At 34.2% G+C, this 25,548-nt stretch overlaps 1 pseudogene; it reads right to left on the bottom strand.

The window, feature by feature from the left end:
* Positions 1-9,723: 9,723 nt before the first annotated feature.
* On the bottom strand, positions 9,724-9,856 carry LOC145271783 (U2 spliceosomal RNA; annotated as a pseudogene).
* Positions 9,857-25,548: the final 15,692 nt, after the last annotated feature.

Raw genomic sequence — 25,548 nt, 5'->3', positions numbered from 1 at the left:
CGTTTATCATTGGGGATCAGTTTTCAATTATAACATTCTACTAAATTGAACACCCACTTTGTTATCATGACCAAGAAAAATATTGTTGTTATATTTTTTTCAGTGATGATAACAAAGTATGTATTCAATTTAGTAGAATGTTAATGTGTAAATAATGTTAACCCAAATAATGCGTAATGGCATGTGTAACTTTTAACTAAATGTTATGATTAATTTTTTTTAAATACCAGAGTTGTTAAGGTGTGAAAAATGTTGTTAAAATATGAAAAAAGTTGTTAAAGTACGAAAAAGATGTTACGGTGTGAAAAAAGTTGTTAAAGTATTAAAAAAGTACGAAAAAGATGTTACGGTGTGAAAAAAGTTGTTAAAGTATGAAAAAGTTGTTAAGGTGTGAAAAATGTTGTTAAAATATGTAAAAAGTCGTAAAAGTACGAAAAAGTTGTTAAGGTCTGAAAAATGTTGTTAAAGTATGAAAATGTTGTTAAAGCATGAGAAATGTTGCTAAAGTAGAAAAAAATGTTAAAGTACGAAAAAGTTGTTAAGGTGTGAAAAATGTTGTTAAAGTAAGAAAAAATTGTTAAGGTGTGAAAAATGTTGTTAAAGTATGAGAAATGTTGTTAAAGTAGGAAAAAATTGTTAACGTGTGAAAAAAGTTGTTAAAGTGTGAAAAAGTTGTTAAGGTGTAAAAAATGTTTTTAAAGTATGAAAAAAGTTGTTAAAGTACGAAAAAGATGTTACGGTGTGAAAAAAGTTGTTAAAGTATTAAAAAGGTTGTTAAAGTATGAGAAATTTTGTTAAAGTATGAAAAAGTTGTTAAGGTGTGAAAAATGTTGTTAAAGTATGACAAAAGTTGGTAAAGTTTGAGAAAGTTGTTAAGGTGTAAAAAAAGTTGTTAAAATATGAGAAATGTTGCTAAAGTAGAAAAAGTCGTTAAAGTATGAAAACGTTGTTAAGGTTTGAAAAAAGTTGTATGAAAAAGTTGTTAAGGGTGAAAAATGTTGTTAAAGTATGAGAAATGTTCCTAAAGTAGAAAAAAGTTGCTAAAATATGAAAATGTTGTTAAGATTTGAAAAAGTTGTTAAAGTATGAGGAATGTTGCTAAACTAGAAAAAGTTGTTAAAGTACGAAAAAGTTGTTATGGTGTGAAAAATGTTGTTAAAGTAGGAAAAAAGTTGGTAAAGTATGAGAAATGTTGCTAAAGTAGAAAAAATTGGTAAAGTATGAAAAAGTTGTTAAGATGTGAAAAAAGTTGTTAAAGTATTAGAAATGTTGCTAAGGTAGGAAAAAGTTGTTAAAGTACGAAAAAGTTGTTATGGTGTGAAAAAAGTTGTTAAAGTACGAAAAAGTTGTTATGGTGTGAAAAATGTTGTTAAAGTATAAAAAACGTTGTTAAAGTATGAAAAATGTTGCTAAAGTAGAAAAAAGTCGTTAAAGTACGAAAAAGTCGTTAAGGTAAAAACTACTTTAAAAAAATATATGATGCAGGTAGGTTGTGTAGGGGAATATGGGCAAAGAACACCGGTTAAGATATACACCAGAGAGTTACTTCCTTTGGGGACACACATACATAGCAATTCCCAGCCTTGACAAGGAAAGGTACGTTTTTATTCTTCATTGGAACTTTACCCACTATGAGAGACAGAGTAGAACTCTAACCACTGCTAAAGTGAGTACCGAATTATTGTTTTTCTATATTGCGATGTTACTCTTTACTCTTTACGTTTGTCAATTAGTAATAAATAAATAGTAAATACGTTTTATTGTCTATGTTGACATTTAATTGTTGTGCCATCTATATTTGTTTTTTTTACCACTTTTTTTTGAATCGGTGTGGATTGGAAAACAACCCCTGAATTTTGGTATGTATATAAGAAATAAACGACAAAAGTCTATATTCCAAATTTTAAGATGTTGACCATCTTACTATTTATTCTTTAAAGCATGTTGACATGTACGATTCTTGACAGCACCTGTTTCGTACCGCAAAATCATTCATTTAATAATTATATCAATCGATTGAATCTATTCTGCCCTTAACTCCTCAGAAGAAATAGCATTAAAGGAAATTAAAATGTATTTGAGGTATGATCATTCATGGATCCTTCCGAAGGAACAACAAACTAAGATTACGATAATAGGAATTCGAACTAAACATCAGCGGTGTCCAAATTTCGACCCTAAACTCTTAATGTCTTGAAAAAAAAAAACATAAATTGTACAGCAGCGCATCTCTGACCTCGCTCGTTGAACATTTCAGACATGATAGAAGGCTCCTATCGAGCTTAGAATTTGTATAACTGACCAACTAGTAGATGCAACAAAAAAGAAAACCGCTTTTCATCAAACGGAAACAGAATCACGTCATCTTTTCTAGGGCGACAATTTTGTATATCTATCTATCTATATATCTATAAAAGTTTTATGTACATCTATCTATATATCTATAAAAGTGAACGTGTGTGTGTGTGCCTGTGTACATTTTCCTTCGCAATAACTCTGTCAATTTTTAGTCTACAGACTCGAGATTTGATATACAGGGTACTGAGATTTGGGAAAATCTTTGTAATCCGTTTTCGGCCAGAAATTTGGCTGTTAAGGGGTCAAAGTTCAACGATTTGACCTTTGAGAACTCTACCAAACTCCTCCGACAATTTTGGGTCTACACACTTGAAATTTTAGATATAGGTTCCTTGGACATGGATCTAACTTAATAACTTGATTTAAGCCCAAAACAATAAATATTAAGGGGTCATAATAGGGGTCAAAGTTTAAAAAAATTGACCGTTGTTTTTTTTTTTTTGTTTTTTGTTTTTTTTTACTCAGCATACATCTCCAAACACCCGGGCAACGCCGGGCACCCATTGTTTTTTTTTGTTTTATTTTACTTCAGTCGAAGTTCTCACTTGGAGAAGGTGTGCCATCCCCCCCATAAAAACTACAGTTTCATTGTCTTATATGACTCTTCTTTTCCCGTTCAGTCGGAGTTCTCAGAAATCAAGGGAGGAAACTGAGATGTAGGAGAAAGAAATTTCTCACATCAGCTGTGTCCAAATTTCGACTCTAAACTCTTAATGTTTTATAATTTATGTTTATTCATAAATCATGTTTCCTAGTTCTTTTGATGAGTTTATGCCTTCACGGTTGGTTGGTTGGTTGGTTGTTTTTGTTTTACGGCATATCAACCCTTTTCGGGTTATTTAATGCCGAATCCAAAGATTTTGAAGAAAAAATTTTTTTTAATAGAATATATTTGTTGTTTTCACGTCAGTTTCTATTCGACCCATAGTTGGGACCCTAACAGGTACTACCACTCCGCGTCAGAGTGGACCTGGGAGCAATGGTAATTAAAGGGTGGCTCCACACTCCCCAAAGCCCACAAGCTGGGGCCTCACCACTGGATATAGTTTAAGGTCATATCCAGGACTCCCATTGAGGGACTTTTACCCTCTGCAGGGGAGCAGTCGGCGTATTCTAATGCCCCACTGACAGGGCCTCATGCCTTCACGGATGAAATCACCTAAGTGTTGTCACCTTAGAAAAGACAACATTAATTCTGTTTCTATTTCATCAAAACTTGTTTTTTTTGTTTTTTGCATCTCTCCACAGATTTTCCAATGGAAATATTTACATACTTTATTGTGGCGACCATCTGCCAAAACTTACCGTGTTAAAAAGAGAATCGGGCGCCATTTTGAATTTTCCAATACATCGGGAAACACTGCATGTTTTTCGAGCTAAATAAACATGTTACCTTGAATAAAAACACAAAAAATATATCCAGTTTGGTAGAAAAGTAACTTATCTTGCCTTTGGTAACATTTATTTGTTATATATTTGTTTTTTGACAACTTTTTCGAATCTATGTGTACAGTAATACAAACCCGGCGAGCTTGGAAGAACTACAATCCTACACCTGGCTTGAAAAACCCGCTACTATGACCAAGTCTCGTCGTAATCGTAATCGTAATTATGTTTTAAACGACTGTAATAGTTTATTTTGGAAGTATATTTCATAAAGAAAATTGACAACCCACTTTAAAAACAGAAATTACGAGTTTTATATATTTTATTCGCAGTTTTTTGTTGACTCTTCTGGCGGCCATGTTGTAAGCCCTAACGGTATTTTTGGAGATTACCGTCTCGTCGTAATCACGTTGAAGAGAATGAGAAAAAATGTATTCTAAATTAATTTAACTATAAGAACGCTAATGGTTGTTGTATATTGGAGATTTAGGCACAAGAAGAGGAAAGAAAAATAAATGATTAAAAAAATAAATAAATAAATAAATGAAATAACGTCGCAGCAAAAAGATTAGTGTGGAGATTATAAATACGGTGACAAGTAGGTTTGTCCCTGATGAAATAAATACCGTTCCCGAAAACGTGACATCAGCTGTGTCCAAATTTCGACTCTCAACTCTTAATGTCTTATAATTTGTTTTTGTTTTTTTTTAAATTTTTTTATTTATTATATTTTCACCCCAAACAAGGCACATTGCCACTTTGGTGAAGGGGGCTACTATCAGGGGCAGCAACTACTGGGGCACTATGTTTTCCTTGAGCAAAACGTCACAGAAGGCAAGGTGTGGCCTATAGGGAGAATGAGTTTGATCTCTTCTTTTTTTTACATGGTAGTCACCATTTATCAAGGCCATAAGCCACTTGGGGATAAGGGTTAATGCGTGTACAGTAATCAATGGGATAATATCGTAGTAATCGTTAGTAATGGAGATTTGATAAAGTGTCTTACTTAAGGGGGCAGTTTATCAGGAATTTGTTTATGTTGGACTTGAAGACATCCAAGTTATAGTCAGGTGGGAAACAGGCAAACGGAACAGAGTTCCACAGGCGTGCAGTTCTAAGAAAGAAGCTTTGCTCATGGAATCTACACTTTGATTTAGGCACAGATAAAGAGTGGGGAAAATTACTGACAGTGGTTTCAGTTAGATGGGTGTTTTCGAGAAAGATTGGCGAGGGGGGACCAGAGATTGGAGCTCAGACGAGCACTTGCCATGGAAATAACGATAAAACAAAGACAGGCTCGCAACGTCTCTTCTGCAGGAGAGAGGTTGCAGGGAAGAGAAAAGGGCATCCCCCACTAAGCCACAAAGTCTATTTTGTACTCTGTCAAGGCAGGATATACTGTTTTTAGCAGCTCCTGTCCAGATGTGGCAGCAGTACTCCATCCTTGCAAGAACAAAAGGTCACACACTCCACAGCAATGTGGCTTCTCTCCATTGAAGTTCTCTCCAGTAGGCATTCAAGTTCCTTCTAGCATATGAGTTGGCATAAAGCTTGAAGAGCAGGTGGTTTTGTTTGGATCTAATTGGTAGCCTTGGCTGACTGGCAAAACCTTGTAGCTATTTTTAAAATCCATTTGTGAGTAAGCTCTGATCTTGACTTGCTACAATGAGTCTTTCTTCGTCAAATGGAAGTTTCCCATTATTGGAATGAAGCATCCCTGTTTGTATAACCCTTTTTTTTTTTTTTAATTCTTTTTTTTACACAGTGGTCACCACTTATCAAGGCCCGGAAGCCACTCAGGGATAAGGGTTATTGCAAGTACATTACGTTAGTGAGGAGATTTGATGAAGTGTTTACTTAAGGGGGCGGTTCATTAGGAATTTGTTAACATTGAACTTGAAGACATCCAAGTTGTAGTCCGGTGGGAAGCAGGCAGACGGAACAGAGTTCCACAGGCGTGCAGTTCTAAGAAAGAAGCTTTGTTCATGGAATCTACGTTTTGATTTAGGCACAGATAAAGAGTGGGGGAAATTTTTCACAGTGGATTCAGCTAGACGGGTGTTTTTCGTGAAAGATTGGCGAGGGGGGACCAGAGATTGGAGTTCAGACGAGCACCTGCCATGGAAATAACAATAAAACAAGGATAGGCTCGCAACAACTCTTCTGTAGGAGAGAGGTTGCAGGGTAGAGAAAAGGGCATCCCCCACTAAGCCAAGGCAGGATAGACTGTTTTTAGCAGCTCCTGCCCAGATATGGCAGCAGTATTCCATCCTTGGACGTACTTGGCTTTTATATAGATAGAGAATTGCATCAATAGTGAGATATCTTCTGGAGCGGTAGAACGATCCCACCATCTTTTCAGCAACCTTGGCAACAGACTTGATGTGCGTGTTCCATTTCAGATCAGGAGTAAAGGTCAAACCCAGAAGCTTGTCAAAACACGGGGCCTCTCCCAGACGATAGCCATCCATCCCAATTGATGCCAGATGGGGATCAGAGCGTTGATGATGCAAGGATAGGAGTTTGGTTTTGGATGCATTAAAGGTAACCAGCCACGTCTTCCCCTCACTGAACCATGCGCTCGAGATCAGAGGAGAGAGAATCAGAGAGAACTTTGTCATTTACAGCCTTTGATGTGTTGCCGTAGATGATCGTGTCATCAGCATAGATGTCAACGAATGATTTAAGTATGTGTTTAGGGAGGTCATGTATGTAGATCAGGAAGAGAGTTGGGCCCAGGATTGACCCCTGAGGGACTCCAACATTAATACTGCAGGCCTCCGATTTTTGTCCATCTACCACTACTCTTATGAGCCTACCGGAGAGAAATGATTTAATGATTGAGAAAACATTTCCAGTTATACCGTAGCTGGAAATCTTGTGAAGTAGACCCTTATGCCATACCTTGTCGAAGGCCTTTGATATGTCAAGAGCAATTGCCCTAGAAAGGAAGCCTTTGTCAAGAGATTCACTAATCCTGTGAGATATAACCGTCAGCACATCTGCAGTAGATCTTGCAGAGCGGAAACCATATTGTGTGTCACTAAGAAGGTTGTTTCTGCTGAGGTGGTTGACTACTTCTCTATTTAATATGGATTCCAGCAACTTACTCATGACACACAGGAGACTTATTGGTCTGTACTGAGAGGGAGATGACTTATCACCTGAGTTCTTAAATACAGGGCAAACTGATGACGTCTTCCAGGGAGTCGGAAAGCACTTCTCCTTACGGCAGCATTTAACTCCTCCTCCTTGTCATAAAAGAAGAGCCACATGGATAAGTCCCCTTTTGTGAGCGTGTCACTGATTCCCATCAAAGCCTTTTTTTTTACGTGGTAGTCACCATTATCATTGTGTTTGCATTTTTTATCCCGCATTTTAAAAATATAACAAAATGGTTTATATTTTAATTGGAATTCATTATTGAGATGAGTATTATTTATATTAATTTATTTATTGCGGACTATTATTCTCATCTTTTTTAGTTGTTGTTTCACGATATTTCGGCCAACTATTCCTCTGGCCTTCGTCAGGTGGTAACCGCGACGGATAGGAACTTCGAATCTCCTAACTGCATTCTCAGCCATCACTGCCATCCGTAGTTGTTGTCGTCTCACCACGTTTTTTTGACCAATTAACCTCTGGCACGCTTTTGGGTAGGATTGAAACCGCTATCTTCAGACAATGTCCATCTGGAACCGTAGAGATTCAACGTCTCTATCAACTGCGCCACGGGCCCTAAAGGGCGATCAAGGTTGGATTTTTTCATCTTATAAATCCACGTTTATTTATTATCTGATCTTCCATGGTCGGGTCCATACCGATTGGTATATATATTATTCCTTAATTTGGAATTCATTTTTGAGATGAGCATTATATATATTAATTTATTTTTATTTTGGACTATTATTCTCATCCTTATTAAATTGTAATTGTTTTTCACAACGTTTTGGCCAACTATTCCTCTGGCCTTCGTCGATAGGAACTTCGAATCTCCTAACTGCATTCTCAGCAATCACTGCCATCCATAGTTGAATAACTAAAAGTCACAGGTGTGGACTAAAGGAAAAATGAGTTTGATTTGGTTTGGTTTTACGGCATAGCATCATTTGGTGACCTGCGAGGAGGATCAGGTCACATTGTCTTCCGTTTTCCTGCTTTCCGGCTGACTACAATATGGTTGTCTTTAAGTCTAACGTAAATAAGTTCTTGATGAGCCGTTCCATAAAATTTATCAAATTTACCAAATTTTCATTACTAATGATTACTATATTGTCCAATTTCTAATGTACACTCTTTAACCCTTATCCTTGAGTGGCCTCTTGACCTTGATAATGTGGTGATGCCTATGTAAAAAAAAAAAAAATTAGGCTAAGAGTTAAAGTGCATCTGGCGTCAAGCTGAAACAGCTACATTTTAATCCCGCATTTTAAAAATATATGATAACAAAATATTATGGAGATGAGTATTATTTCTATTAATTTATTTATTGCGGACTATTATTCTCATCTTTATTAGTTGTTGTTTCGCGACGTTTCGGCCAACTATTCCTCTGGCCTTCATCAGGTGGTAACCGCGACGGATATGAACCTCGAATCTCCTAACTGAATTCTCAGCAATCACTGCCATCCGTAGTTGTTGTTGTCTCACCACGATTTTGGCCAAGTAAACCTCTGAGGTACTTTAAGAACCGTGTTTTTTTTTTTAGTTTTTTTTTTCATTGTAAGTTGAATTCAAGTTTTACGATATATTTTTTTTATTATTAAATTGTTAGATGAAAGTACAGCATAGCTGACACTCATTCCCCATGTTAAGAATGGCTTTCTAAATAATGTTATTATTTCAGCACAGTTCGTATTTTAATTAATTTATTTATTGCGGACTATTATCTCACCACGTTTTTGGCCAAGTACAGCATAGCTGACACTCATTCCCCATGTTAAGAATGGCTTTCTAAATAATGTTATTATTTCAGCACGGTCCGTATTTTAATTAATTTATTTATTGCGGACTATTATCTCACCACGTTTTTGGCCAAGTACAGCATAGCTGACACTCATTCCCCATGTTAAGAATGGCTTTCTAAATAATGTTATTATTTCAGCACGGTCCGTATTTTAATTAATTTATTTATTGCGGACTATTATCTCACCACGTTTTTGGCCAAGTACAGCATAGCTGACACTCATTCCCCATGTTAAGTATGGCTTTCTAAATAATGTTATTATTTCAGCACGGTCCGTATTTTAATTAATTTATTTATTGCGGACTATTATCTCACCACGTTTTTGGCCAAGTACAGCATAGCTGACACTCATTCCCCATGTTAAGAATGGCTTTCTAAATAATGTTATTATCTCAGCACAGTTCGTATACTGCATAAGAACGAATTTATTAAATTGTTAGGTGAAAGTATAGAATAATTACAAAACATCTTCCCCATGTTAAGAATGGCTTTCTAAATAAGTTGTAGTTGTTGTTGTCTTACCATATATAATGCTCATCTAAAAAATGAATTCCAATTAAGGAATAATATATATGTGAAATATTCGTTGATCATCATTCAATCCCGAGCAATGTCGGGTTGCCCTGCTAGTATATATCTGTGTTTTTATAAAAACGTTATTAGTTACATATGTGTGCATATGTTTCAGTAGAGTCCCAATTCACTGAAACATGTATGCACATGTGTAGTTGTTGTCGTCAGCCATTTTTTAATCTATTTGTAAGTTATATTTCTTAGTGCCCCCCCCCCCCGCCTCAGCATGGCCAAGAGGTGATATAAACGGAGGGATACACACAAAAAAAGCAACCAGGATTCCCTTCCTTTTCTTCATCTCTTTTTGCCATGTAAATGAGAGGAGAGGGAGCAGTAGGTGTATCAGAATTTTTGTAGGAATTTTTGACAATAATAGTACCTATTTACTATGCCTCCCCACGGGACAGAGTTAGACACCAGGGTCGTTTTTTAACGTGGAGAAAAGGTACAAAAATAAAAATTGTCTCAGTCGTGAAGGATTTCTCCTCCACCGAAAGAGAACAAGAAATGGAAGTGCAGCATCTGAAGAACAGATACTACACTTTGATCTTGACCAAAAGGCCAAGAATGAATGTCAATTGGAAATTTTTTTCTTCTTTTTTTTCTTTTTTTTTTTTATTAAAAAATAGTCCGCCCACTTATAACAAATTACCACGTGACTAGGAAAAAAAAAAAAAAAAAAAAAAAAAAAAAAAAAATATATATATATATATATATATATATATATATATATATATATATATATATATATATATATATATATATATATATATATATATATATATATATATATATATATATATATATATATATATATATATATATATATATATATATATATATATATATATATATATATATAAGTAAATTAAAAAAACAATCCCTACATTTATTTCTACAATATGCCTGAGGATGATAGAAGTACTTCTGTCGAAAGCGCTCGCGATTATAGATCCAACATATACAATTTCGAAAAAAATACAAAAAGGACTATTCGGAGATTGGAGAAGATAAAAAGGAAAATTGTAAAACAGAATAATTCCGTGCTATTCAATAATATTTGTCTAATATATATATATATATATATATATATATATATATATACACACACAAAATATTCAATAATATTTGTCTGAATGAGAAAATATATATGTATTATCATCCACAATCAGTACTGTTTTGTTAGTGCAGCTAGACTAGGTGTATCAGAATTTTTGTAGGAATTTTTGACACCCCTTACCCTAACACGAAACTGCGAATAAAATATAAAAAATTTGTAATTTCTCTTTTAAAGGTGGGTTGTTTATTTTCTTTATGGATTATACTTCCAAAATAAACTATTAAAGTTGTATAAAAAATAATAGAAATATTTTTTAAAAAACAGTAATGAATTTTACGAACTCAATATTTTTCAATTTTTAAACTTAAAAAATCTGTCAAAATTTTTCTATCGATTTTATTTTTACGATATTTTCAGGGTCAATGTGAAATTTTATGCTCTTTCCAATAAACTGAATATAATATTTTAGACAAACGTTTTTTTTTAATTCACGCCCCTCCATTTTCAAGTGTCTGTTAAAAAGTAAATAATTAATTTACTCACCAAAGTTTTATATATCACAAATTGAAGAGAAAAGGTCAATAAATAATATATTCAAATTTAAAACAAAAAAAAGGATTGTTTTTTTTTAATTTACCTGTAAAAGCCGAAGTTTAAAACCTTTTTAAAAAAAAAAAAAAATTGTTTTTGTTTTTTTTAATGAAACCTTAGTCCTTGCTCATTTAATTGAAAAAAAAAATTAGGGCTTGAATTACATTTTTTCAAGGAGTTATAAGCTTAGAAAGACGGGGTGGAATTATTCAATATTTTTTACGAAATTTCTGACACGCGTAAGGGAGCACCCCTCTCCCTCAGCACTAGTTAGTTTTGAAGAACTTATTGTTAAGTTAATTGTGAAAATTAATTATGATCTGTAAATTGTAATGTATATATTTTTATTTGTAAAATAAATAGACAAGACTATTTCTTATATATATTGAAACCTGTGTGTCATGTGTTTTTATGTTTTTTTACATAGGCGTCACCACTTATCAAGGCCGATAGGCCACTCAAGGATAAAGGTTAAAGCGTGTACAGTAGTCAAAAGGACAATATAGTAATCGATAGTAATGGAAGTTCGGTAAATTTGTTAACTTAAGTGGAACGGCTCATCAGAAACTTGTTCACGTTGGACTTGAAGACAACCATATTATAGACAGCTGGAAAGCAGGAAAACGGAAGACAATTCCACAGACGTGCAGTTCTAAGAAAGAAGCTTTGATCATGGAATCTATGTTTAGGTTTAGGCACAGATAAAGAGTGGGGAGAATTATTGATAGTGTTTACAGCTAGACGAGTGTTTCTTGTGAAAGTTTGGCGAGGGGGGACCATAGATTAAAGTTCGGTCGCACACTTTCCATGAAAATAACGATAAAGCAGAGACAAACTCGCAACATCTCTTCTGTGAGATAGAGGTGGCAGAGAATAGAAAAGGACATCTACTACGAGGCCACGAAGTCTATTTTGAACTCTATCAAGGCAGGACAAGTCTTTTCTAGCAGCTCCTGCCCATATGTGGCAACAGCATTCCATCCTTGGACGTACCTAGCTCTTATATAGATAGAGAATTGTATCAGCAGTGAGATATCTACTGGATCGATAGGATCCGACCATTTTTCCAGCGGCATTGGCAACAGATTTGATGTACGTGTTCCATTGACTGACTTAATTAACAAAATGAAGACAAAGAAGATTCCGACCCATGTCAAACCCTCAAAGAACAAGACGTCATTTTGGAAGGAGAAGGAGCCAGCTACACCTAACATCTCAGGTATATTTCACAATGTCTGGCTTGATTGCCGTATCTTTTGTAGATCTTTGTCATATAATATGTTACCATATGTTTTTTGGTCTGTCGAGCCGCATCTCTCCACAGATCTTCCAATGGAGGTATTTACATACTTTGTTGTGGCGTGCAAAGTAAAGGCCATCATGCAACTTCCAATCGCTGAGTGGCAAAACCTGTGGTGTCATATTTCTGATAAAGTTGTCAAAAAACAAAAAAAAAAACAAATAAATGTTACCAAAGGCAAGATAAGTTACTTTTCTTCCAAACTGGATATATTTTTCGTGTTTTTATTCAATGTAACATGTTTATTCAGCTCGAAAAATATACAGTGTTTACCGATGTATCGGAAAATTCAAAATGGCGCCCGATTCTCTTTTTAACACGGTAAGTTTGGGAAAAGGTGTTATAAATAAAAAACTTGACAAAATACTGTTGGAAACTCACTCAATATATGTTACTGTGACATAGGTTGACATATATTTACATTTTTTTTTTCAATTGTAAGGTTGAAGTATAGAATAGGTACAAAACACCCTCCCCTCCTCATGTTAAGAATGGCTTTTTAAATAATAACATAATTTACGTCCGGATCACTCTCTGGACTAGTACCAAAAAAAAGTTCAAGTTCCAATAAAAATCATACTCACCCTTATTTTTTCGATTGGAAAATTAAAAAAAACAAACAACGAATTGAATAAATTTGGTTAATAATGTAAACTAAAAATAAAAATGTATCTATATATAAATGATAAAGGATTAAAAAAAAAAAATAGAATAATTAACCTTTTTTCTGATTGGTCTAAAACTTTTGGTTATTTGAAGCCGCCATAAAAAAAAGAAATAAAAAAAAAACTTTGTTGTGGCGGACAAAGTTAAGGCCACCATGCAACAGGGTTTAGTATCCAACATGGAATAAGGCTTTAGATTAAAATTGAACCGGAAGAGATGTTACGATAAAAATAAATGTTGCTAAAGTCCTATCTCAGAATAAGAAGTGTCCGCGAAATGTCTGCTTCCCTCTCCCTGAGTGTATTTTTACTTAAGCAAGCATACATGTACATATAATGTGGATCTTTTCAATAGCTTAAAAATTAAAAAAATAAATCAGCAAACTCGACATTTATCTTTCTGTTATATATTTTAGCCCTGCGCTGGTGGGTTGAGATTGGTTCAACTAGTAGAAAAATGATGAGATGTGAGTACATTTTCATTGAAAGGCCATGTGCGTTCCCTAGTGTAACGGTGTCTGTTTCACATCGCCGAACTTTATTCCAATGCAGAAAGATGTGATACATTGGTCGGGCAGTGGACTGGAAAAGCTAGCGCCTTACAAAAAAAGAAAGGGTGTCAGTCGCTGGATTGAACTTATTTCCCCTCTATTATTTGCATATATTCATGTAGTGAAAATTGTTTGAATAAAATTAATTCATTAGTTAGTTAGTTAGTAGATGGAATTAATAATTTTATAATTTACATGGAAATTAATAATTTTATTATATCATAATTAGGATCATTTAATTCTTTCTAACTCAACAATAAACAACAACATATGCAAATAATAAATAAAATATTTATCAATATTCAAATTTTATTTTTAGCTGCAATATTTTAAGTCTAAAAAATTCTTATTTTTTTACTTTACTAGAATATCTTGTTCTTTACTTTTCCAGGTTGAATTTCTTGTCCTTTACTTTTCCAGGTTTAATAACATCTTAAGAATATTACTTTTCATGCGCGCATTTTTCCATATAATCCATGATTTTTCCAGGCATTGCTATTGTATTAATATATAAATTTATAATATTTATTAATGATTGTCAAAAAAAAATTAGCTCTCAAACACACATTTATGCAATATTTATCATTCAATCACAGTAGTTCCGAGCCAGGGTCTCTACCGAGACTGCGGTTCATGAATTCGTGATCTGTATAGAGCGTAAACTAACAAAAAAGAAGATGGCACTCGGTATCTTTTTAGATATCGTTGGAGCTTTTGACAACATACCCTTCAGTAGTATGTTCAAGTCACTACGAGAACTCAAGTCGTCATTCAAACGTAAGGAAACCTACGGGGATTAGCAATTAATTAACCCCTTTTCAAAAGCAGAAGAAAAATTCATCGACGGTTAACCCGTCTAGAAATGCACAGCAACGGCAACATCAATCGGTCAACATTGGCTAAAAATAAAAATGTATATATATATATATATATATAAATGATAAAGAATAAAAAAAAAAAAATAGAGTAATTAACCTTTTTTTCTGATTGGTCTAAAACTTTTGGTTATTTGAAGCTGCCATAAAAAAGAAATAAAAAAAACTGACATCTGTTAGCAAAGAAAGCAATCGTTCGTTTTGGAAATTAGAAAAGCATCGTCACCCCCACCCCACCCCCCGGGGCAGCTATACTCTGGTAAGTTGGCCCGCTATACCCTAAATTTTTTTTTGATTTAATTTTTCAAGTTGGATCCAATTTTTGCGGTGTGTTATTAACGATGAAGATACAGAACAGTAAAGAATGGATTTCTACATAACACCGTTGTTCCACCGCGGTTCGTGTTCTGCATATGTGCCGAAGCGTGTTTCCATTTTTTGTAGGCCTATCTAATCTCTTGAAAATATTCACAAAACCTGCAAGATCAACAAATACTGTTAGAAAGCAATCGTTTCTATAATAGATTAAATTCTTTTTTTAGTCTGCTTAGGTCATTGTTGCCCAACACATATTTTTATTACATTTTAACCCCAAACAAGGCAAATTGCCACTTTGGTGTAGGGGGCTACTGTCAGGGGCAACAACTACTGGGGTACTATGTAGGGATTTGGGCAGCAAGGTGTCGGTTCACGTTACACTTGAACTTCTGCACGTCAATACTGTTGGGGAAGCAGGGACCTGGAATGGAATTCCAGAGTCTAGCGGTTCTGGGGAAGAAACTATTGGAGTAAAAAGATCTTTTACATCTAGGGATCTCTACAGTGTAGGGGTGGGATTTAGCAGCCTGTCGGGTTTGTCGAGGGTGCTCACGTCGTGGGGGCACAAGTGATTGCAGTTCGTCAGAGCATTCACCACTAAAATACTTGTAGAAAAGGCAGAGGGATGCAACACTTCGTCGATGGGACAGAGGCTAAAGCTTAGATGCCAGTTCAGGGCCTACGCTGCTTTCTTGAGCCATCTTATGCTTCTCTGTCAATTTTTATTTCATAAATGGTTTCCTTTTTCCCTGCATATGTGGTCAGCAATACCAGACTTTTCAACAACTAGTTTGGAGACGGAATGCGTTGTTGTGATAAGTGATTTTTTTTCTCTGCTAATTCGCACTTTTTATTTTAAGATTCAAATATTAATAACTACATTTTATTTCAGTATTTAATTTATGTATTTCTGTTGTATTAAATGCTAGCTTTTTTTTTTTTTTTTTTTTTTTTCTCGTCCATAAATGTTTATCTACCAAGTTGATCTTAAATATTGTATAATCAATCCATTATATTATCATTTTCAGTCCCCCACCCCTAATTTCTGGCTCCCATCTTATCTCGCAATTACTTATAATGTCACCAACTAACTTCGGAAGAACCCCCCCCCCCCATCCGATTTTGTTTTATATCATAAGTTGCTTAAAACGTGATTAGTTAAAGTTCAGAATAAAATCACGCTTTCTCTTAACGGTTAATTTAAAAAAAAAAAAAAAAATCTTCTGAACGCTATTAAAAGTTAAATTCTTCACTAGTTTGGAGACGGAATGCGTTGTTGTGATAAGTGATTTTTTTTTCTCTACTAATTCGCACTTTTTATTTTAAGATTCAAATATTAATAACTACATTTTATTTCAGTATTTAATTTATGTATTTCTGTTGTATTAAATGCTAGCTTTTTTTTTTTTTTTTTTTCTTTCTCGTCCATAAATGTTTATCTACCAAGTTGATCTTAAATATTGTATAATCAATCCATTATATTATCATTTTCAGTCCCCCACCCCTAATTTCTGGCTCCCATCTTATCTCGCAATTACTTATAATGTCACCAACTAACTTCGGAAGAACCCCCCCCCCATCCGATTTTGTTTTATATCATAAGTTGCTTAAAACGTGATTAGTTAAAGTTCAGAATAAAATCACGCTTTCTCTTAACGGTTAATTTAAAAAAAAAAAAAAAAAAAAAATGGTTGTGTTCAAGTCTAAGGTAAATAAGTTCTTGATGAGCCGTTCCATATAAGTTATTAAATTTACCAAATTTTCATTACTAATGATTACTATATTGACCAACTTCTACTGTACACTCTTTAACCCTTATCCTTGAGTGGCCTCTGGGCCTTGATAATGTGGTGATGCCTTTGTAAAAAAAAAAAAAAAAAAAAAAAAAAAAACTCCACGGCTTTCTAATGGTTTACTTTTAGTTGGCAACATGTATCACCTTTGTATATTTTTACATACTTGCATTGAATCTCATACACGCGGTTATTTATGATTTTTTTCTGTAGAGGACTTGACTCACACAAAATGCTTTTGGAGAGTTGACTTGCCCCTGAATACTGTCCTAATGGTCATATGGACTACATATTTCTTTGAATTTGTTCTGAAAAGCCCTTCGTGTATATAAACTTTGGTGTCCTTTCGTGTTTGATCCAGATTTTTTGGAGCTGTTGCTATGGTCTCTGGATAGTTGTTTCATTATCTATATAGTTTTCATTATCTATATAGTTTTTATTATCTAAATAGTTTTCATTATCTATATAGTTTTCATTATCTATATAGTCTTCATTATCTATATAGTTTTCATTATCTATATAGTTTTTATTATCTAAATAGTTTTCATTATCTATATAGTTTTTATTATCTAAATAGTTTTCATTATCTATATAGTTTTTATTATCTAAATAGTTTTCATTATCTATATAGTTTTCATTATCTATATAGTCTTCATTATCTATACAGTCTTCATTATCTATACAGTCTTCATTATCTATACAGTCTTCATTATCTATATAGTTTTCATTATCTATATAGTCTTCATTATCTATATAGTCTTCATTATCTATATAGTTTTCATTATCTATATAGTTGTCATTATCTATATAATCGTCATTATCTATATAGTTTTCATTATCTATATAGTCTTCATTATCTATATAGTCTTCATTATCTATATAGTTTTCATTATCTATATAGTCTTCATTATCTATACAGTCTTCATTATCTATACAGTCTTCATTATCTATACAGTCTTCATTATCTATATAATCGTCATTATCTATATAGTTTTCATTATCTATATAGTTTTCATTATCTATATAGTTGTCATTATCTATATAGTTTTCATTATCTATACAGTCTTCATTATCTATATAGTCTTCATTGTCTATACAGTCTTCATTGTCTATACAGTCTTCATTATCTATATAGTTTTCATTATCTATATAGTCTTCATTATCTATATAGTCTTCTTTATCTATACAGTCTTCATTATCTATGTAGTCTTCATTGTCTATACAGTCTTGAGGTGTATGTTGTTTTTACTACGCATTGCCTTTGCTCGATGTTGTAGGCAATGGACGATTCCTTTATGTTATGTGGATGATGGCAGTAGAAGTTAAGTGCTGAAGCGTGTTAAGGTCCTTTCCTGATCCTGGTGAACTTGAAGAAAGAATCTGATCAACTTTAATCATCCTTCTAGTATAAGGGAGTACCTGAACAGATAAAAACCAAGTGTATTAAGTTTTGTAGGCCGATCTAATCTCTTGAAAGTATTCACAAAACCTACAAACCTACACTGACCATTTGCTTGTAGGCCAGCCATTTTCTTTTTTTTTTTTTTGACTTGATCTTGACTGGCTACAATGAGTCTTTCTTCATCAAATGGAAGTCTCCCACTCTTGAGCTATTGGAGTGAAGCATCCCTGTCTATATAGGTTAAGCTACTCCAGGAACTTACGTGTGTATTTAAGTCAAACTTTGTCATAAAAGAAGAGCCACACGGATAAGGCCTTTCGCTTTTTTATTATTTTATTTCAGTTAATTCTCAGAGATCAATAGGCTCCGTTCTGAGGCTGATACTTGATTTCATCATGATTTAAATTTATATCCGAGGGCTTAGGTTGCAGGTTTTAAATTTGACTGTTGCGCAAAACAAGATCCACACAATTCACACGAATGTTGGTCCACTCTTTTTAAAGTCTATGAAAGTGTTTCTCGTCTGACGAAGGATGCCGGTCGGTGCGCGTCTTTTAAACCATGAAAAAAAAATATTTTAAAAAATCGATTTGGAGGAGGAGGTGTAAGAAGGATTTCTTGATAGGACTGGATATGTTACGGAGAGAGACAGAAAGGGAGCGAGAAAAAGAGAGAGAGATGGGATAGAGATAGAGAGGGGGTTACTTCTGACCATATGTCTCTCTTCATCTCTCCCTCTCTCTCCCTCTCTCTCTCGCTCCTCATAATTGATTATTACTACTCCATCAATCTAATATATATATATATATATATATATATATATATATATATATATATATATATATATATATATATATAAATTATTATAGTAGGTATTTAAAGTGATATTCAACACTCAAACTATTTTTCATTGTGCTAAGGGGTTATTGCATTGGAAATGATCTTCCACACAAACTATTTTCCATTGTAGTAAGAGATCTTATATTTAAAGTGACATCTCGTCCATTTTTCATTGTGCTAAGGGATCTTACATTTAAAGTGATGCTCAGTGCGAATTGTTGCAAACAAAATGGCGGAAATGTAAAAATACAATAAAGAAAGCAGACTTTTATCTGATTCTGTTATAAGATTGGGAAATATATATACGTTTTATTTTTTATTACCGTATCTTTCTGTTAAGTTACATTATTGTTTCGGCTACTCGGACGTTTTTTTTTGGCCGTCTGTAGCATCCTCAGATTTTTACAGAAATGCCTTTCCGTAGTTGTTGTCGGTTTACCATGTTTTGGCAAAGTAAGCCTCTGGCCGGCTTTGAGTAGGATTGAAACCGTTATCTTCAGACAATTCCCACCTTGAACTGTAGAGATTCAACATCTCTATCCACTGCGCCATGGGCCTCAAAGGTTGACCACCTGACGAAGACCAGAGGAATAGTTGGGCGAAACGTCGTGAAACAACAACACATTTTTTTGTTTTTTCGATTTTTTAAACATTTTTTTACATTGGAACTGTATTTCCAGCTCGTCATCCTTTGAATATCAGCCTTCGCATCGTCAACAGTTACCATCACGTTATCCCTCTGCTGCATCTACGAGAACCTTGCTCCGGCATCTCTCAACCACAAAATCATCATAGTTTTGAAGCTCGACCCTTCGGACGATAAATATCGAAAAATTCGCTAAAAACATTAATTCCTTCACCGTCAACTGGGCACTTTTCTACAAGGAGGGGTAGCAAAAAATTGTTCTTTTATGACAATTTAGCCATACACGCAAAAAAGCATTCTTTCTTTAAATTTTTTTTTTTTACATGGAGATCACCACTTATCAAGGCCCAGAAGCCACTCGTGGATAAGGGTTATTGTGTGTACAGTAATCAATGGGATAGTTTAAATATAAAAAAAACAACGTAACTTCGCTCACGCGATCATAGACCAGTCATTATAGTGGCAGCGTCGTTATCTAAAGATTGCACTTCGGGCCGAGATATCAGATATATATATTTTTTTTCGATTTTTAAAGTTTTAATATTGAAACAGAGGTTATTTATGCCATTTTTTTTTTTTACGTTCATTTTTTTTTTCCATCACGTTTTTTATTTTTGTTTTTTCGATTTTTTAAAGATTTTTTTACCTTTTAAACGTCGTTACTTATGCTATTTTTACGTTCATTAATTTGCATCGCGTTCATTGTTTTTTTTTCCCCCAATTTAAAAGAAAAAGTTATAATATTTAAACGTATGATGGTATAAACATCAGCATAAGACTGTTTTTATAATCCTTTTTATATTTTTTTATAATTCAATAAATAAAATATATATATATCAATTCAAATCCAGGGTCACTAAGTAAAATAATTGAAAAAATGGTATTATTGTAAAAAAACAAACAAAGAAAATAGAATAAATATTTTAATTACAACAAAAAAATACCTAATTTTATGAATACAGAAACTAAAGAATAATAATGTTTCAATTTATTTATAAACTTTAAAGTAGCATTTTAATAGGTAATTTTGACAGGTTTCTTACCGGCTTCCGTGACGAAAAATAGTTTGTGTCAAAGTTGTATCAAGAAGCGAAATGATGAAAAACAAAAACATAAAATCCTATCCTACAGAAATGAAACGAAACTTCTTCCGTTTTTTTTAATTACTGCAATAATTAGTTTTAATTATGTTTTCCTGTATCTTAACTTAAGGGGAAGCAGGGCTAAGATAGCTTCCCCCATTTATTCTGCGATTAATAAAAGATGTTGAAGGCCACGTCTTGAGGTTTCTCTCCTTATCTTTGTTAACAACGGTAACACTTTCCTTTCTCTCTCTGTCTCTCTGTCTCTATCTCTCTTTCTCTCTCTCTCTCTCACACACACACACCTTCGGTTTCGTTTCTTTATTTTATTATAGAATTTCTTTTAGATCTTACGAATATCTGTCTCATTCTTAGCTTGAACTTTGAATAAGTGAAGAGAATGGAAGAGGGTTCGAGTGCAGCATGCGGAAGAAAAGATTTATAAGTGGCACTTGAAGCGAATAATTAGCTTTGAAACTTCTATCTTTCGTCTTTTGCACGAAAAAAAAAGATGGCGATCGTAACTTTCCTACAGAAACGAAACTTCTTCCGTTTTTTTTTAATTACTTAAGGGGAAGCAGGGCTAAGATATAAAGTCATTTCATTCAATAATAATTTACTGAGAAAAAATTTTAAATCCTATCCTACAGAAATGAAACGAAACTTCTTCTGTTTTTTTTTAATTACTGCAATAATTAGTTTTAATTATGTTCTCCTGTATCTTAACTTAAGGGGAAGCAGGGCTAAGATAGCATCATTTATTGGTGTCGGAAGTCCACCAAAAACAAATAAAGTCGTTTCATTCAATAATAATTTACTGAGAAAATTTTTTTAAAAAACCCTAGAATGCGTTTTTTTTTCAGGTTACGATGTGGAATACGAAGTTTTTTCGGCCCCTTGTTACGGTATTTACCTCACCTTACGGTGTTATTTATAATGTTATTTGATTATATACGTACATGTGTATTATATACTGTACTGTATTTTTTAACTAATGTTTAATGCCGTATTAACGCTGTTCCACCATACATTTTGCAGCTAAAGGTTATTTTGAGTTCAACTTGGTTTGCCTATTAATTGTGAAGTGTCTGTTACCCGAGCACCGTTCGCAAATCGTGCAAATTTATTTTATTTATATTCGATGAACGCACAATTTACATTTAATGAACGAATATTTCTATAATATTTAAATGTTCTACGTCAACAGTTTTGTGTTTTTCGATTTTTTAAACATTTTTTTTTACCTTTTAAACATGGTTATTTATGCTAGTTTTACGTTCGTTAATTTGCATCGCGTTCGTTATTTTTTTTTTCCGATAAAAAAAAAGTTATAATATTTAAACGTTCTCATGTCATGTCACAATAAGCGAGGGGTACCCGGCGTTGCCCGGGTCTTTGTAGGTGTGTGTGAAAAAAAAAACAGGTGCCCGTGAAAAAAAAACGAAGCCTTGACAACGCGCAGTTGGAAAATAGTAAAGTGTTAAAAAAAAAACAGGTGCAGTTAGCATTTTGTGCGGGACAGTTTTTAATGATGTCAATAAATCAGTTTGTTTGTTTTTAAAAACCCGCTCCCTGTTTATTAGGGGGAGCGTCTCGTCTCGAAATGAAAGCTACCATCTGATATGACGAATTCGACATTGACCAAACGTTACTTAGCTCTCTAGAGACCACTGGCTTTCGGTCAGTGGATATTTATTTGCTCCCCCACCGAGCAAATTAGGCACAAGGCCGATTTTTAATGTGAGGAGTGAAGGGAGGAGGAAGGGAAAAAGGGGACCAGCTCCCGAGAGGTGGGAAATGGGAGCTGGTTAAAGGTCAGGCATGTGGGGTTGCCCCCACATCTGGTCTTTGCTTGCAGTATCTGTCAGAACAGATACTACACTTTGATCCTGTCGCCCGGGCCCCGAAGGGCGCGCAGGCCAGTCTGGCTTTTGGCCAGTGATTAGAGTTGAGTTTCGCTTTTTGTTTATACCGAAAACCGAATGACAGTTTTTAATGAGGTGAATAAATCGGTTTGCTTGTTTTTAAAAACCCGAGCTACCGTCTGATATGACGAAGTCAACATTGACCAAACGTTACTTAGCTCTCTTAGAGACCACTGGCTCTGGGCCTGTGATTAGAGTCGAGTTTCGCTTTTTTTTATACCGAAATCTGAATGTAACACATGCCGATGCGGGAAATGTGGAATAATTAACATTGAAAGTCAATAAAATTAAATAGACAGGCGAGCTCCGTGGTTAACTCTGAGATATTACAATTTATAGATGATATAAAAAGTTTTAAGAAGTTGTGAAGCGAGCGAGCGCTTCTCTGAAAGAAGCCTTTTGTGGACATCGAGGAGAAGCGTACATACATACATTTTCGCTTTTATATATATAGATAAAACATCTACTCTGTGCATTAATTGTAACAAGACTGAGTTACTTCCCTTGACTTGAAGCCATTAGTTTAAGACATTAAAAAACTTATTACGTTCGCTTATTCTTTATTTTCTGTCTTGTTTTGTTTTAACCCCCTCACTCCACTCCTCATCACACCCGGGCAATGCTAGGTAACTCTGCTCGTACTTAATAAATGGCATATATTTGGCATATAAAATTAATTGTTGCATTTGCAAAAAATCGTGACGAAACCCCCATTCAACATCATACTTCCAGTTACTTAGTTTGTTTTCGAGAGTGAGGAACCTTAATTGAGTTATAAAAATATACTGTTATTATTAGTATGAAGTTCAACGTCTTGTAAAATAAAAAAGTGATATATCCTGCTTAAAATCACAATGCCGATAACACAAATAAAATTGATGGCGTTCTGCTAAAATATTTCCATTATTTCGATCTTATGAGCCAAGGACGCAGATCGTACATTAATATTGTAACAGATTTTTTTAAAAAAATTATATCTAAATGCTGATTAATCCAGTTTACTATTATCTATCTAATTTGCATAAAAGTTAGTTGTAAAAGTTACATGCTTTTGGAGGTTAGGGTTAGGGTTAGGGTTAGGGTTAGGGTTCAATCTTCCAAGTTTGACAGAAAAATTTCCGAATTCAAAAAGATACACCTAAAGAAGGTCAGAGGTTATATTGACTGGGTTTCTAACAGTATTTTGTATATTTTTTTAGTTTTAAGTCATTTTCAAAACTTTGAATGTTAGGAGCCAAGTCGCCACCATTTTTCTTGTTCTCACGTAATATTTTTCGAACCGATTAAACGTTTTAGAGAGAGCAAAACCACTAAAAGGTTTTCCAGTTAGGTAGAAGAGTAATTTATCTTGCCTTTGTTAACATTTATTTGTTATGTATTGGAATTTTTGACTACTTTTTTGAATCTATGTGTACAGTTCTTTGCACTTCTATTAGATTTGCATTTGCATTACGTTTTAATTTATTGCAGACTATTATCCTCACCTTTCTTAGTTGTTGCTTCGCGACGTTTCGGCCAACTATTCCTCTGGCCTTCGTCAGGTGGTTTTGGGTAGGATTGAAACCGCTATCGTCAGACAATTCTCACCTGGAACCGTAGAGATTCAACATCTCTATCAACTGCCTCATGGTCCCCAAAGGCAGTAATTGCAGTCAAGAGATTCAGAGTTCCTATCCTATCCTATTAGGCTAAGAGTTAAAGTGCATCTGGCGTCAAGCTGAATCCCGCATTTTAAAAATATATGATAACAAAATATTATTGAGATGAGTATTATTTCTATTAATTTATTTATTGCGGACTATTATCCTCACCTTTCTTAGTTGTTGCTTCGCGACGTTTCGGCCAACTATTCCTCTGGCCTTCGTCAGGTGGTAACTGCGACAGGATATGAACTCTGAATCTCCTGTCTTTTCAGCAATTAGTGCCATCCATAGTTGTTGTCGTCTCACCACGTTTTGGCCAAGTAAACCTCTGGCTGGTTTTGGGTAGGATTGAAACCGCTATCTTCAGACAATTCTCACCTGGAACCGTAGAGATTCAACATCTCTATCAACTGCCTCATGGTCCCCAAAGGCAGTAATTGCAGTCAAGAGATTCAGAGTTCCTATCCTATCCTATTAGGCTAAGAGTTAAAGTGCATCTGGCGTCAAGCTGAATCCCGCATTTTAAAAATATATGATAACAAAATATTATTGAGATGAGTATTATTTCTATTAATTTATTTATTGCGGACTATTATCCTCACCTTTCTTAGTTGTTGCTTCGCGACGTTTCGGCCAACTATTCCTCTGGCCTTCGTCAGGTGGTAACTGCGACAGGATATGAACTCTGAATCTCCTGTCTTTTCAGCAATTAGTGCCATCCATAGTTGTTGTTGTCTCACCACGTTTTTGGCCAAGTAAACCTCTGAGGTACTTTAAGAACCGTGTTTTTTTTTAGTTTTTTTTTCATTGTAAGTTGAATTCAAGTTTTATGATATATTTTTTTTATTATTAAATTGTTAGATGAAAGTACAGCATAGCTGACACTCATTCCCCATGTTAAGAATGGCTTTCTAAAAAATGTTATTATTTCAGCACAGTTCGTATACTGCATAAGAACGAATTTATTAAATTGTTAGGTGAAAGTATAGAATAATTACAAAACATCCTCCCCATGTTAAGAATGGCTTTCTAAATAAGTTGTCTTACCATATATAATGCTCATCTAAAAAATGAATTCCAATTAATATTCGTTGATCATCATTCAATCCCGAGCAATGTCGGGTCGCCCTGCTAGTATATATCTGTGTTTTTATAAAAACGTTATTAGTTACATATGTGTGCATATGTTTCAGTAGAGTCCCAATTCACTGAAACATGTATGCACATGTGTAGTTGTTGTCGTCAGCCATTTTTTAATCTATTTGTAAGTTATATTTCTTAGTGCCCCCCCCCCCCGCTTCAGCATGGCCAAGAGGTGATTTGGCTATAAACGGGTAGGATTGAAACCGCTATCGTCAGACAATTCTCACCTGGAACCGTAGAGATTCAACATCTCTATCAACTGCCTCATGGTCCCCAAAGGCAGTAATTGCAGTCAAGAGATTCAGAGTTCCTATCCTATCCTATTAGGCTAAGAGTTAAAGTGCATCTGGCGTCAAGCTGAATCCCGCATTTTAAAAATATATGATAACAAAATATTATTGAGATGAGTATTATTTCTATTAATTTATTTA

Source organism: Euprymna scolopes, chromosome 46 (assembly GCF_053919585.1).
Source record: "Euprymna scolopes isolate OS-2025 chromosome 46, ASM5391958v1, whole genome shotgun sequence".
Taxonomy (NCBI): Eukaryota; Metazoa; Mollusca; class Cephalopoda; order Sepiida; family Sepiolidae; genus Euprymna; species Euprymna scolopes.
This window is presented reverse-complemented; position numbering and strand designations above follow the sequence as displayed.